The sequence below is a fragment of the Mytilus galloprovincialis genome, chromosome 6 (assembly GCF_965363235.1).
Source record: "Mytilus galloprovincialis chromosome 6, xbMytGall1.hap1.1, whole genome shotgun sequence".
Lineage (NCBI taxonomy): Eukaryota > Metazoa > Mollusca > Bivalvia > Mytilida > Mytilidae > Mytilus > Mytilus galloprovincialis.
In genome coordinates, this window is record NC_134843.1 from 73,593,494 (window position 1) to 73,600,231 (window position 6,738).

At 32.7% G+C, this 6,738-nt stretch overlaps 1 long non-coding RNA gene across 1 annotated transcript; it reads right to left on the reverse strand.

Annotated features, from left to right (window-relative positions):
* Positions 1-4,475: 4,475 nt before the first annotated feature.
* Positions 4,476-6,016, reverse strand: LOC143078310 (uncharacterized). The gene is made up of 2 exons (XR_012979166.1): positions 5,893-6,016; positions 4,476-4,543 (listed from the first exon to the last, which is right to left on the reverse strand). It is a non-coding gene; the product is annotated as an uncharacterized LOC143078310 (long non-coding RNA).
* Between the last annotated feature and the right edge of the window lie 722 nt (positions 6,017-6,738).

Sequence of the window (6,738 nt, forward strand, 5' to 3'; positions counted from 1 at the left end):
ATGTTTATTTCCATTAACAATCCAAACTTTTTTGATTGGGTTCCATTAATATATCCCCTAGAACTAGAAATTTAACAAACATCACTGAAGAGACATGTATTGTCGAAGTGCGCATCTGGTGCAACAAAATTGGTACCGTTAATTTTATTATTAACAAACAACAGACTCGGCTTCTTCCGCTTCTTCATTTTTAGACTTATAATATACCTCGAATTTGAAAAACAAAGTAATCTCAGTACAAGAAACTATGACAAATGGGACGATTTTAATTTTGAAATTATCAATTTCCCTTAACCTTAGTAGCAATTAACCAACTTGACCTGCATATTGGATAAACATTTCCCAACTTATTCAGTATTCAAGAGCTTGCAGCTCCTACTCAGACTTTGTAAATCGTCACAAGTGTCTGAGCAGTAAGTTGATGAACTAGAGGTATGTCAAAGAAAAAGCAAGTTCATCGGAAGGTACCAAGACCATGCTGATAAATATTCTTTATCAACTTCACAAATAATACACAATGGTCTTGAAGTATATCATCTTAACGTGCTATGGTGTTCTTTTATTTGTCCTTATTAATATCACTTTTACTGTTTTGTTTGTTTTTGTTGATATCCATTTGACGTGACTCTGTACTTCCCGTCATGGTGTTATTGATCTTTTATATATAAATCAGATACATCAATAACAATAAAAGAAGCGGATAAAGGTAATGCAGTTGTAATCATGGACCGTGAGTATTACAGAGATAATATTTTAAATATGTTACAAGATGAAATGTCTTATGAGGTGACAGATAAAAAATTGGACCGACAAACAAGTACAATGATTAAAAAATTACTAAAGAAACATAAAACGGAATTGTTTGAAGAAGAGATAGATTACATTTCAAATTCTAAATTTTCAGAAAGCTATTTCTATGGTTTACCAAAAATTCACAAAAGTGAGAAAATTTCAAATGCGATATCAGAACAAAACAGTGAATACATCGAACTTTTAACACCAAATGATTTAAAATTTCGACCTATTGTGGGCGGACCCAGCAGCGTTACACACTACACAGAATTTAAGCCATTTTATAGACATTGTGCTTAAACCTTTATGTCGTGAAGTTCCAAGTTTTATACGAGACGATTTGGACTTTTTAAATCATCTACCAAAAACTGTCAACCCGAATTCAGAACTTATTACTTTTGATATTGTCAGCCTATACACAAATATCCCTCATGACTTAGGAATTACAGCCGTAAAATATTGGTTAGAAAATACGGAAAACGTCATTGAAAACAGATTAACAAAAGAATTTATCCTTGCATCTTTGAAACTCATACTAGAAAGAAATATTTTTTACTTTAACGGAACATACTATCATCAGAAAAAAGGAACAGCTATGGGTACTTAAATGGCGCCTCCATATGCCACTTTGGTACTTGGATATTTGGAACAATTATTATACGAAAAAATTAGTGACAAGTACGGAAATGAATTTGCCATTTACATACGTCAAAACTGGTAACCCGAATAATTCAGTCGTTATATTCCGCTGATCTACGAAGGCTACATTAACGCCTGAACGTCTTCCTCGATCAAGACCGTCAACCGGAAAATTCACACCGCTTTGCAACATGGGAATTTTGATTTAAATTGGCAGCTAAAGAAGGAGGAGTTCCGGATGTTAATTGATGATAAATGATGTAAACTGATGTTAATTGATGTTAATTAATTATTATCGGATTTGTGTTAATTGAACACACGTGTTTGGTAAGACAATTTCAAGAGTGTTGCGCAGACTCATATCCTGATCGCCGCTGATTGGCTCTCTCTCACAGAGAGCAGGCGACGCGGCCAATGATCACAAGGAGTTCAAGCCCTCGTGTGGGAGAAAATCGGACACGGAAAGGGCTTGAATTATTCGAGTTACAAAACTGGAAACGATTTCTTGACGATTGTTTTATAATTTGGAATTCGGATATATCTGTCTCAGATTTTCATTCTGATTTAAATTCTTTAAATCCATATATTCGTTTCACTATTAACAGTAATGTCAGGGAAATGCCGTTTTTGGATATTTTTGTTATTATAACGGAGGAAAATAAGATTGTTACAGATATCTTCTCTAAAGACACTGATACACATATGTATTTAAATTTTTACTCAAACCATCCAAAACATGTAAAATTAAATATACCTTTTAATCTAGCGTCAAGAATAATCACTATTACAAGTACAGACATATTACGCAACAAAAGACTGGAAGAATTAAAAGTGTATTTAAAGAAGCAACACTACCCGGAACAAGTAATAAATTACGGAATTCAAAAGGCAATAACAAAAGGACCAATTATTACAGAATCACGGCGATCCGAAACTACTGAGGAATCATCGAACAATTTAAACAAAATTATTCCGTTTGTCACAACTTATAATCCGCGAGATTATGACATATTTAGTTTCATGCGACAAATTGAAACAAATTTACACAAAAGTGAAAGAATGGACAAAGTCTTGCAGAAAAAGAAGATTATCAACAGCAAGTCTGAAACGATATTTAACATCTTCAAAATTTGACTTTAATGAAACTGTGCCAATTGTAAAAAAATGTACCGATAAACGTTGTATGACTTGTCCAAATTTAATAGAAGGAAGTTCAATTTATTTCAAAAATGGAAAACATTTTACTGTTAAGCAAAATATGTCTTGTAAAAGTTCAAACGTCATCTATTCTATCATATGTTCAAATTGTGAGGAGAGACAAAAAATGAACTGCGGACTAGAATGACCTTACATAGACAGCAAACCAACCATGAAGATTTAACACTCATCAGGGCAAACGACCATTTCCATCGTTGTTCTAATGGACGATTTAAAATATTTCCATTGTATATGGTCAATCGTCAAGATGATTTTCTCCGGAGGAAGAAAGAAGAATTATTCATAAACATTCTCAACCCGGGATTAAATGATAAATAATATTCTAATTTTAACGTAACATTTTAAAGTCTTAAAATGACATTAGTAGTCTCCCTTGTATTTGTTAACGTCATACTATTGTTAACGTCAATCAATTGTTTTATTTATATACATGTCACATTACCTGAAGATCTGCGGAAGCAGTGAAAGTACTAGTAAAAAAGTGATGCATTGAAACCGTTATTATCTTTTAATAATTTTCTTATATATATATATATATTCGTTTTCTTTGAAACAAATGACGTGGCTTTGTTCTTTTACATCCTGTCATTGTGTTATTGTTCTATGATAATTTTTGTATTCATATCTTTACTTTTTGCTAATGTGCTTTGTATATATGCCTTTTTGTGTTTCTTTGATAGATATGACATGGCTCTGTACTTATGCATCTCGTCATTATGTTATTGTGCTATTTTCAATTTTTGTACTCTTGAATTTCATTTTTGCTAATGTGGCTTATCTGTATGCCTTTGTGTGCTTCTTTGTTACATATTTGTTTGTTTTTATAATGATTTAGATGATAACATGTATAACACAATGTACCCCAATTTTGGTCATTTTTACCTATTATATTTGTTTGTTTTGTTCACACATCATTGTTAATATAATCGAATTTGATGCGACTTTCATACAAATGAGAGGTTTAGCTAGCTATAAAACCAGGTTTCAAACACCATTTGAACTACAGGCACCAAGTTAGGAATATGACAGTTGTTATCCATTCATTTGATATGTTTGAGCTTTTGATATTACCATTTGATCAGTATTTTTGTGATTTTACTTTTTTCTATTGCTAGGTTCTTAAACTCTGTTAATTAAACGTATTTATTCCATAGAATTTGGAATAAAGGACAGAATAAATACAGGTATACACAGTTTGACTCTGATCTTGACTCACATCTTAAAATTAACATTGATGGTAGGTTGAACACCAAAAGAGGGACGAAAGATACCAGAGGGAGGGTCAAACTTTTAAATAGAAAATAACGCAATGGCTAAAAATGAAAAAGACAAACAGACAAAACAATAGTACACATGACACACCATACAAAAATGAAGAATAAGCAACACGAACCTTTACGACTAGAGAAATTATTCACCGACTAACTTTCTATTTCGGAGAAGAAAAATACTAGTAGCACCTGCATACGGAGGATATACATCGAAGTTGATACGATTTTCGGGAATTTGCGTTTTCTAAAATGATATCGTTGAAAGATAGTGGTTGCTTACAAGAACGCTTATGAACCACCAATGGTTCCTAGTGGCTAGGTTGAAGTTTACCTTTGAAGTCTCAATTTTTCTATGTTCTATGTGTATACCATGGTATTTTCGGTTATTCTTTGATATGCGATTATAAACAAATAACTTTCGTCTAAAGATTTTGAATAAGCTCACCCTGATTCAACATGAGGACTTTCGGTTTGATAACTGAAGCTTAAAAATAGAAGAAAATGCAAACCAGAAAAGAAGCCGACACTTGTACTATTTCTATATAAAACTATGTGAAAAAGATAATGTGTTTATTTTCCTACAATATGAAGCCATGAAAGTGTTGTGCTTTTGACACCAGCGTCTGGAAATAAAAAAGTTAACATTTTAATCAAAGCTATACTAGTTTAAGCAATAGTAGTTGAATATCGTCATTGTTTCTGGATTTTATAAAAGGAATGTGGGTAGAGGGGATGCAGTTCAAAAATTAAGGTTAGAAATAATTGGACAAAGAAAGACCAACAACTGTTGCACGTTATTTGAAGAAAATCAAGATGCTAGTTGTGAAAAATTATATATGATAACTATATTGTCCTGCTTAAATGAATAAAACTGAAAGATATTATGGATAACAGACAAAGACTTCTTCTTCTCCCTCTTCCTACCGCCCATGAATGAAGTATCTGATTAACATATTTTTTAATGATGCTTACTTAAACAGGACAAACGATTATCGGTAAGGTGTATAATCAATGCCCATTAACATAGGGGTTATAATGTTAAAACTATTTAGTATGTTTATCAAACAATTGAGAATTATACACCATCATAATATAAAAATGAGACTGACTTATTTACAATATATAGTATGTATAATACAATACACTTGACAGAAATTATAAAACAACTACGTGTGTCAGGATGATACGAATGCCCTCGTCTACTGACAAAAACACGGAAAACAATTTCGTGATAAAAAAAAAGTCTAACAAAATTACTTACTCCAAGTTGAATTAATAAAAAAAAAAAACTGACAAAATCAAACGCTTCCAAGTAACGGAACTAATGAAAAACATGATTGTTCTTGCGTGTGTTTGTGTTTTATTTCTGTCACGTAGCGTTGCCATTTTAGCGTATATATATAGATCTAACATTGTTGGGTTGATGTTTAGACGAGTTGTATATATGTATATATATATATATATATATATATATATATGTATATCTTTTTTCATTATCATATAAGTAGGAGGTTTGGCTAGTCATCAAAACCAGGTTCATCCCACCGTGTTTTCTTAAAATGTCTTGTACCAAGTCAGGAATACGGCAGTTGTACTTTATAAATCGACGTTTGTTTTTGTTACACTTTAGTGTTCCTGTTTCTTTGTTTTCATTTTATATTTGAGATGTCTTAGTTTGTATCCCATATTTATTTTTTCGATAATCGATTCGTGACTTTTCAACACCGGTATACTACTGTTGCCTTTGTTTGGTGTGGGAATTTTGTTTAATCGCTTTCTTGTAATCCTGGTATCAATAATGAGTTTATTTGGGACGATCGGGACCCTTTATGTCACAACATCAGAATAGGATAGCCAAAATAAGTGCTAGTATCGAAATGTAGGAAAAATAACTTCGTGAAAATTTGGACTGTGTAATTATGCATTATCAATAATCTTTAGATACCATTTGTAATAAATAGGTCATTCTTACCACAGAGTCCACATGTAACTGGACATTTTTGCCTAAGTGCGTTGTCACTACATACATGGATATCATCACACTTTACATATGTCGCGTCATTACAACTTGCTGATATCGTTTTAGTCGTAGTGGGTGCAACTTAAAAGAAGAAGAAATAAAGAGAACGTGAGAAAATAATTCATAACGAATCTTTGAAAGACGTTTGGTGTGCAACATTGTAATCCTGGTGTGATGAGTTTATTAGGAACTCTAGGGACCCTTCATGTTTCGGAAGCATTTAAGAGCATCAAAACCAAAATAGGACACTGGCAGCCAAAATACTGGCTAGTTCACAAATCTAAGGAAAATAATTTCGTTAGGTGTCCGTTTTATGCGGTACTCGTCCGTTGGATGTACGTTCGACATCCGTTCTGTCCGGTACGTTTCCGTTTCTCGTACGTTGCATATCCGTTGAATGTTCGTTATGCATTCGTTAAGCATCCGTTTTATTTGGTCAGTACATCAACGGACTCCCAACGGATAACAATTTTGTCAACGGACAACTTTTATTTTCATCCGTTAGACGCCCGTTCGTCTTATCTGGTAAGGTGTGACCGGGGCTTAATTACAATTTGTAATTAAAAGTTATTCTTACCACAGAGTCCACATGTAACTGGACATTTTTGCCTCAGTGCGTTGTCACTACATACATGGATATCATCACACTTTACATATGTCGCGTCAATACAACTTGCTGGTATAGTTTCAGTAGTAGTGGGTAAAACTTTAAAAAAAATTAGAGAAAATAACAATAATGAACAAAAGCATATAAATCGGATCTGATTTGATTATTGTTTGCGTAGTATGACATAAATT